This window comes from Oreochromis aureus, linkage group 3 (genome assembly GCF_013358895.1).
Source record: "Oreochromis aureus strain Israel breed Guangdong linkage group 3, ZZ_aureus, whole genome shotgun sequence".
Classification (NCBI taxonomy): Eukaryota; Metazoa; Chordata; class Actinopteri; order Cichliformes; family Cichlidae; genus Oreochromis; species Oreochromis aureus.
The window spans coordinates 131677947-131686736 of record NC_052944.1 but is presented as its reverse complement, the minus strand read 5'-3'; the positions used below and the strand labels follow the sequence as shown (position 1 = coordinate 131686736).

Genomic DNA, 8790 nt, shown 5'->3' with positions numbered 1-8790 from the left:
CATGGTGAGGAAGCTGAGGGTGAATGACATTATCACAAGTCCACATATTGAGAAACAGCCTCAGAGTCAGTTTGTGCCAGTATTCATTTAGTTTTGGTTGTCAGTGAATTATCAACTAGTAAAAAGCTGCTGCACCAGACAAACCAGTGTTCCATGTTAACTGGTTTTTATGTGAACTGGTTCCATTTGTTCATGTTTCTCACTCTCTGTGTTCCAGATGTCGGCTCTGCAGATTCCTCATTTTTATTGAACGTTTGTCTCCGTTTGTCAGTGTATCTGATATTTGATTAAAGACCTTGGCAAACAAAGCTTTCCAGTTTGTGCCGGTGCAAATGCAGACACATATCATTATGTTCTTCACACAACAATTATTTTAATTAACTCAGATTAACTGGTGATGGTTGCAGACAGTAGATGGATGTTGTGAAAAATGAATCATCTTAAAAAAATCAATCTCAGGTGTTCTGGTCAATATCAAACATCACCACTTTGTATTTGTAATGTTTTATTATAGCTTAAAATAATAAATTAGTTCAGGGTGCCAAGAATTTAATTTTAATTAAATTTAATTAAATTTAATCCTGAGAATGACAGTTCACTACAGACACCTCAAACAATAAATATACTTCTCATCTTTACCTTAATCAATCATAATTAATTAATTAATTAATAATAAATTAATAAATAATAATTAATCAAGTACAATGATTGTCTCAAAGACACGTACTAGTACACATCTCACACTGATAAATAAAGCACTTAGCATTAGATGAGTCAGATTGGATGCAAGTTTAAGGAACCTGGATGAAATCATGTGTTTCTTGTAGGCTGATCTGCTGCTCAGTGTCCATCGCTCCTCATTTTAAATCCTGTTTATCATCTTCGACTCGGGTCAGTCACTCTGAGGGAAACACAAGTTCCAGCAGCTCTAAGCTCAGGAAACAAACTACATTTACTTATTTTGTGCACAATATTGTGATGATGGTATACTGAAAAGCAGCTGCCCACATTAAACTATCACCAGGTAACCTGTGTGTTTCCTCAATCAGCAGCAGGTGTTAACCAGCCGACAGGTGAGCAGAGTGTATGCAGGTAGAATGAGGGTCTGTCGAGCTGATCGTTGGTGTCAGGAGGAAAATGTCAGCTTGTTATTAAGTTCTGAATGATGTTACAGAAACACAGAGACACAAGACCAGGCAGAAAATAATTTCTTGAAAAGGAGCTTTGCAGACATCCTGAAACACTGAGGACAAGACAGACCATGTAATATACTAGAACAGTCTCATAACTAAGAATACAGAGAATAACCTAAACTAGACTTGAAGGCAACTTGTTAACAATACTAAAACTTAACATCCTTTAAACATACCTTAGAAATCACAAATCCAGCAATAAACTCAAAATGCTGGGTCACATGACCCAGGACCATGACAAACAGCTGGAGCCACATGTTGTATTTGGTACAGATTTGAATTCAGATATATAAAACTGCTCTTCCTGACACAAACACTGAGGCACTGTAACTTCTCCTTAGCATGAAAACATTGTGAAGCTGACTTCTCTCTGAGTAGAGATGTCAGTGCTGATCAGTAATCAAAAAGTAATCAGTGTTTTTAATAGTAATGTGCCATCTGTTAGCAACAACATACAAACATGTGGTGTACATCTGAACATGTAGTATAGAGAGTATCGGGGGAAAGCATCTACACAGCTGCCTGATGCTTCTTTACTTGTTTGACAGCAGGGGAGGGATCTCCCAACTGAACTGGGAATTGTCACTTGTTTCATTTCATTTTCAAGAGTTTCTGAAATATTTTCTTGATTTCTATTCTATTTCCTGTCTGTTTCAGTGCTTCTTTCATGTTTCTGATTTCTCTCTGTTTCACTTCAGCCAGCTTGATTCTGTCTTGCAGGTTTTGGATGCAGGCTTTCAGTCTGATTCGTTCATTTAACACTTCAACTGTTGTCATCAGTTTTTGAGGATTAGATTTTCCCCAGAAGTCTGTCAGTTGATCCATGTTTGTCTGTGTAATTTCACATAAATTTCTAAAAACTGCATTTTTCTCTCTTCGGTCTTTATGCTGGCAGTTATCAAACAGGAAGTAAACTGGCTGATTCTTCTTATTTTTGGCCATTTAATTTTTGCATCTTCAAGAGCTTTAAAAGCATTTTCAGGTCTGCTTCCATCTGAGTGTGTGATCAGAGCTACAATGTTTTTCTCGTACACGATCACATCTGATGTCTGACTTTTCTTCTTCTCCTCTACAATCGTAAACCAGACTGAGTTGTAATAAACCAGAACGAGATTCTGTGATGTCACTGAAGAGGGTGAAGTAAGAATCAAACACTGAGCTACATCATGTCTGGTCTCACCTGAAGAGTCACAGGTGAAGCACCTGCTGGAGGAGCTGCTGGCCTGAACAGAGGCTATTCTAGAGCAGTGATGTGGCTGATGGAGCTCAGAATCCACACGTCTCTGTCCATGGAGCATAATGGAGACGGAGACAGCAGCTCCTCCCTAACACTTCCTACCTGCTGTGTGAGTCACGCCTGGAGAAATGAACCAAGATGGAGCTGAATGCTTTACAATAAGAACCAATCAGAGAGCCTGTCTGTATTTTTTTCATCATTTATCATCATCGATACTCGTGGATCTCACTCTGGTTACAAATGCAGGTTTTGGATGTTTTTTGAGCTGACTGGTGTATTTGTACCTGCAGGCTTCACACAGCGTGAACACTGAGTGTTCAGACAGGCCTCAAATGTTTCACCCTATAATCTGGAAGAAAAACATATAACACAGTGCACACGTTCATAATAACATGTGAGGATATTAGGGATGCAACAATACCAATTTTTTCAAACCGATATGATACCGATACTTGGATCTGAGTACTTGCCGATACCGAGTACAAAATCCGATACTTCTACCACACACACATTAAACTTAACTAGTAGTGAAGAAACGACCCCACACAACTCTTTAACACAAACGAAACGTTTACTGAACGTAAGAGACAAATACTGTACAACACATCCCTTTTTTATGATATTGATATTCCAATTCCTTAACCAAATGAAATACACTGTATAAATGAAATAATTCCCTTTCAAATTATATTAAACAACCCAACTTATGTTATCACCTTTTGGTAAGTGACTCACTAATATACACTCCAAAACACGTTATATAAATCCACTAAACATACAATATACACACATGGGCCCCACACACACTCACATTCACACTTGTTGCAGGCCTGTTTGCTGCTCACGCCGGACGATGGAGAAAAATCCTCTTCTCCCCAGTAAGAGCACAAAAGTCTGACTTACAGTTCCGTTGCTCGGTAGGTCGCTGTTCACCAGTCCCACACTAAGTCCACTCCCTGCGGACCCAATGCTGTCTCTGCTACAGCGCGTTAGCGAGTCACTGTCCAGCTCTCCGACAGTCCTGCCTCCGTGGTGCAGCCAAGCAGTCCGGGCTAGCCTTTAGCCTCGGCGGTCATGGCTGGAAACAGTTTTCCACGGTGGTGCGACCGTTGAAACAAAAAGTCACTTCACCCACACTCTGTTGTGAAGCTCTCACACGGTCAGCTTTCTAGTCACACACTCTTTTGTGCTAGTTAACCTCAGTAAAACTAGCCGAGTCTCTCACTTTGGTTCAGCTAACCTCGTGCATCTCTCCATGCCGTTCTCTTCTGTGAACTGTGAACACCTTATGTGGCGTTCAAGTCAATGGGAATTATGAGTATCTACTCCCAAATTCCCATCCGGGCTACATTAGTATCGGTTCATGGTATCGGTTGACTTTTACGAGTACGAATACGCACACATTTTACAGTATCGATCGGGTATCGGTGCATCCCTAGAGGATATGCTGCTGTTGTCATGATGAGTGTTTAGTGCTGACACCAAATAACAATCAAAGTTATTCAGGTGAACAGTCAGTGATGAATATGGAGGAACAGGACAGTCACACACATCCAAATAAAGCATGTTGTGTAAATACATAACTATATTGTCGTTACTACTGGTTGTTACAGTTACTTCTTTGTGTTAAATGTTAAAATGGTTTAACAGGCATGTTCCTGTCTCTCTGGTGCAAACAATAAATTGAAAGTGTTTGAGGAACAAAGAGAAACAGAGAAAATCAGCTGATGATCCAGTGAAGACACTCTGAGCAAAGTGACTGAATGAAGCAGAATTTTTATTGAGAATTGACAAAAAAGTGCATAAAGCAGGAGATGATTTAATATGGAAGAACAGAATATGGAGAATTTAAACAAAGTCCAACATGAAAGGATCCATTTCTGAATCATCAGAAATATTTCCAGTGTGAACACATGAAGAATCCGAGGCATCGATCAGATGGAAGAAGATCACGTTTCAGGACTGGACTCAGAAACACTGAAGAGTCGAAGTTGGATTGGATATTTCTACACTGTGTCTGAGTTCAGTGTCTCCAACATCCTCTGCACTCACTGATTAGAAAGACAACAACATGTGGATCATGTCAGTGACATGTTACTGTCCCACAACCAGTTTACTGAGTCACCATGAGAGGAGCAGCAGGATAAAGCTCACACTGACAACATTAGAACAACTTGACAGAAACACATGTATTTGTGGAAAACACAGAGTTTAGTTTGTGACATCAGAGAAGCAGGGAGCTGTTGTCACACTGTTGTACTGATCATTAAACAGCAGGGGGCGTCCTCACTGCATTTACAGCTGGCAGCTCAGACCTGCTCTGCTCTGCATAATAACTCACTGTGGGGTCCATGTCGTAATATTTGTCATGAGATGTTACATAAGTACAAATACCTGTGTGAAATACATGTATGTTAATAAAGAAAAAGCAATAACTCTAATTTTTTATATAAATGAGAAATTATATATTTGTTTTATTAACTGGATAAAATATGAAAGCACAAATGATGTTCTCGTCTTATGCCGGGCTCACACTGTGCGATTTTTGGCCCATTTTGAGCCGATTTTTGAGTCGTGCGACCGTTTTGGCGATCGGCCCGAGTTTGTCCTTCATCGTGTGTCGTGCATCGTGTAGTGCGCGACCGTCGTGAGGGTGTCACCACAGCTTCTCACACTGCGCACGCGCAAACACAAATGTCAGCGAAAAAGATGGAGCAGCACGGCAGTGCAGCGTGTGATCTGGACACAAGTGATGGAGGCACAACTTGTAGAACTTTGGAAAGCTCACCCGAGCCTTTTCGATGTGGCCTCACAAAATTATCACGACCGCAACAACCGTGAAAATAGTTGGATCTACACTGCTGCTCAATCACAGCTGCCTGATCAATGTTTTTCATAAAGTTGATGGTGGTGGTGTGCGTGTCTGTGTGAGTGACAGACAGAGAGGGAGAGCGAGCGACAGAATTTCTGTTATAACCTTCATGTTATGGACTCACAGTGTGAGCACTCAGGTCGCATCAGAGCATCAGGCCGTATAGTGTGAGACCCTGCATCGTGACCTATGAACTTCTAACTCCTGCGAGTCAATCGTACAGTTTGAGCAGGAGCTGAATCGTGCCACTGAAAAAATCGCACAGTGTGAGCCCGGCATTAGAAGGAGACCCTTATGTCCACATCAAAAATCAATTCTTCACATTCAAGTAACTATCAGCCGCTATAAAAATACAAAATATCATTACCACATGATTTATAGATGCATAAAACAAACACTGAGCCACAGTAGATTCTCCTTAGGACTCCAAAACTGCTAAACAAACTGACTGCTCTCTAAGTAGAGATGTCAGTGCTGTTCAATAATCAACAAGTAAGTAATTTCTAATATGCATTTTTAATAGTAATATGCTATCTGTTAGCTAAACAAGAAAAACCTGTGGGTCTGAACATGTAGTATAGAAAGTAACAGAAAAAAAAGCCATCTACACAGCTGCCTGATGCTTCTTAACATGTTTCACTTATACCAAGGGAAGGATCTCCCAATGTTTTTGATAGCTGATGGTATTTGCATGTACCAATGTGCTGCTTTTTCGGTTTTTTCATCCACCCTGCTTCGCATCTCCTCCAGTTTCTGGACCTTCTCTGTGTCTCCTTTCTGCTTCATCTTCTCAATCAGGAAGTCCAAGTGGACAATAGTGGACAATGAATCAGCTTTCAGAGCGATCTGCTCCAGTCTGACAACATGTTGGTAGGACTCATCCAGGAACTGAGACCTCTCGGCTGTCAGCTGGTTCATTTCATTTTCAAGGTTTTCTAACAGGGTACACTTCTCCTCACTTTCTTTTTGATACTTTTCATATTTCTGCTCCTTTTCTTTTTTGTTCTGTGATAAATCAGCTGCTGTTTTCATTGTTTCATTCACTTCTTCTGTAAGAGTTTTTAACTGTCTGGCTTTCATCTCACGTTCTGACACATTCTTTTCATACTGCTTTTTCATTTCTTCATCAGTCTTCGTTACTCTCCTTGTCTTGGTCTCATATCTCCACTTTTCTTTCACATGTTTTGATGCAGGACACTTGTTGGTACAAACAGTGCAGCGACCTCTTTTCATGACCTCACAGTGTTCAGGTTTCCAGGCCATTGTGCATCCAGGATAGTGACAGTTCTCCTCACAGGCTGTACAGCTGACAGCTGCTTCATAAAAAAACAACAATCTCTACCCACCATCAATGGCATCTTTCACTTTGTAGGGCTCATCAACTTCTACAGTGAACTTCTCATTCCTCTTCATCTCTTTTTCATGTTCCTTTATAGTTTGTTGTATTTTTAGAGCTTCTTCACGTTTCTGTTCTCCTTGGCTCTTCAGAGTTTCATGGATTTTTTTAGCTTCTTCAAGCTTTTTCTTTTCTTCTCTTTGTTTTTCTTCATGTTTCTTCAGAGCTTCTTGCATCGGTCTGATTTCTGTCTGTTTCAGTTCACCCAGCTCGATTCTCTCTTTCAGGTTTTGGATGCAGGCTCTCAGTCTGATTCGTTCCTTTAACACTTCACCTGTTTTCATCAGTTTTTGAGGATTAGATTTTCCTATGAAGTCTGTCAACTGATTCATGTTTTCCTGTGTAAGTTCCCATGAATGCTTTGAAGACTTATTTTCTTCTGTTCGGTCTTCATACTGTGAGTTATTAAACAGGAAGTGAACAGGCTCAGTCTTCTCATTTTTGGCACATTTAATTGCTGCAACTTTAAGAGCTTCAAGAACATTTTCAGGTCTGCTTCCATCTGAGTGTGTAATCAGAGCTACAATGTTTTTCTCCATGTTTTTTCCAAACAGAGACATCACTGAATCGAAGACATACATTAGTCGGTCACTCAGTCGATTATCACTCGCCTTCATGACCAAACCCACTGCACTAATTTCATGGACTCCATCATCTGATCGAAGTCCAACAATCTGTGACTGATGATGTCATCATGTCCGATCCCTCTGGTGTCTCCATATCCAGGAGTATCGATGATGGTCAGAGAGTAGGGCAGAGTTTTGTCTTCAAAACCAAAGATCTCGTACACGATCACATCTGATGTCTGACTTTCTGTCTGACTTCTCTTCTCCTCCTCTATGATCTGAAACCAGACTCTATCCTCCCACTTCACTCCCATGGTGTAGTTGAGCAGAGCGTTGATCAGAGTAGATTTTCCTGCTCCTGTTTCTCCCACAAGTAAGATGGTTTTATTTGTCTTCCCTGGATTTTTTTCTCCAACAGTCATTCTCGTCAGAGTTCCAAACTTCTGTTTCTTTGGTCTCAGCTGGTAGACAGCAGGAGGTCCTGACCTGATCAGCACACTTGTGGAGATGATGTCTTTCAGTGAGATATTACTTGTCCTGGAGAAAAAGGAGAGTTTCAATCAGAGGGCAGAGTGAGTAGAGAACTCTTTATGAGTACTGATATCTGTAGTGATGCAGCTGCTGTACAGCTCAGACTTTTTACAAACACTGTGACGTTATAAATTAAATAAACCTGCAGACGCAAACATGTATGTGGTGACAAAAACTGAACATTTATGTGATCAAAATGCAGAAATTAGATGAGGTCATTTTCTCCGTCTGTTAGAAATCAATAATTAATTAATTTTAGGTCACACCTTTGTTTCACAGGAAACTGAGTCAGAGATCAATCAGCTTCACTGGGCCATCTGACCTCAGGAAATCACATGATAGGGTGGGGCCAGGTTTCACAATGAGCCCACCCGAAACCCTGGCTGATTAGGTCCCACACCCGCTTTCACACCTTGGCTCATGTGATTAGAGGATCACCAGGGGGTCCTTTGTCCCTCTTTGGGGGGATACTCCCACTGGGTTTAAATCTGGGACTCTCGGCCATTTGACCCTTAGAACTGAAGAAGCTTCTCGAATGAGAGGTGAAACGTCTTCAAGCAACTTAAAGAAGTCCAGACGCTTTTCTTTTCCAAGCTCCTTAGACTACGATGACCTGCATGACTGAGAACCTTCACAGACATAATATATTTAATATAAATTCAGAATGCAGAGTTTTCCAAATTATTTACTACTGCTTATATTAAATTTAAAATTGTAAGACTACATATGAAATATTGAAGCCAAGACATTTTATTGTTTTCTGAAGACAGGTGCTTTGGGTTGCATCCAATTATGGATGATAAGGACTTACACATGCTTTAGAGTCAGTCTCTGCTGACTCGTGTTAGTAACTAATGAAACACTTTATTCTGGGAAGACTTTTAGTAGCGTGCTATTATTCCGGACTTTGTGATGACAACCTCTGCCAATATGAGCAAAGGAAAAGGGGAAAACAACTAAGCTGGCATGTATTTATAATGTGTGAGTAACCAAAT

General features: G+C 40.5%; 1 pseudogene; it reads right to left on the bottom strand.

Moving 5' to 3' along the window:
- Positions 1-6640: 6640 nt before the first annotated feature.
- Positions 6641-7796, bottom strand: LOC120435338 (annotated as a pseudogene).
- Positions 7797-8790: the final 994 nt, after the last annotated feature.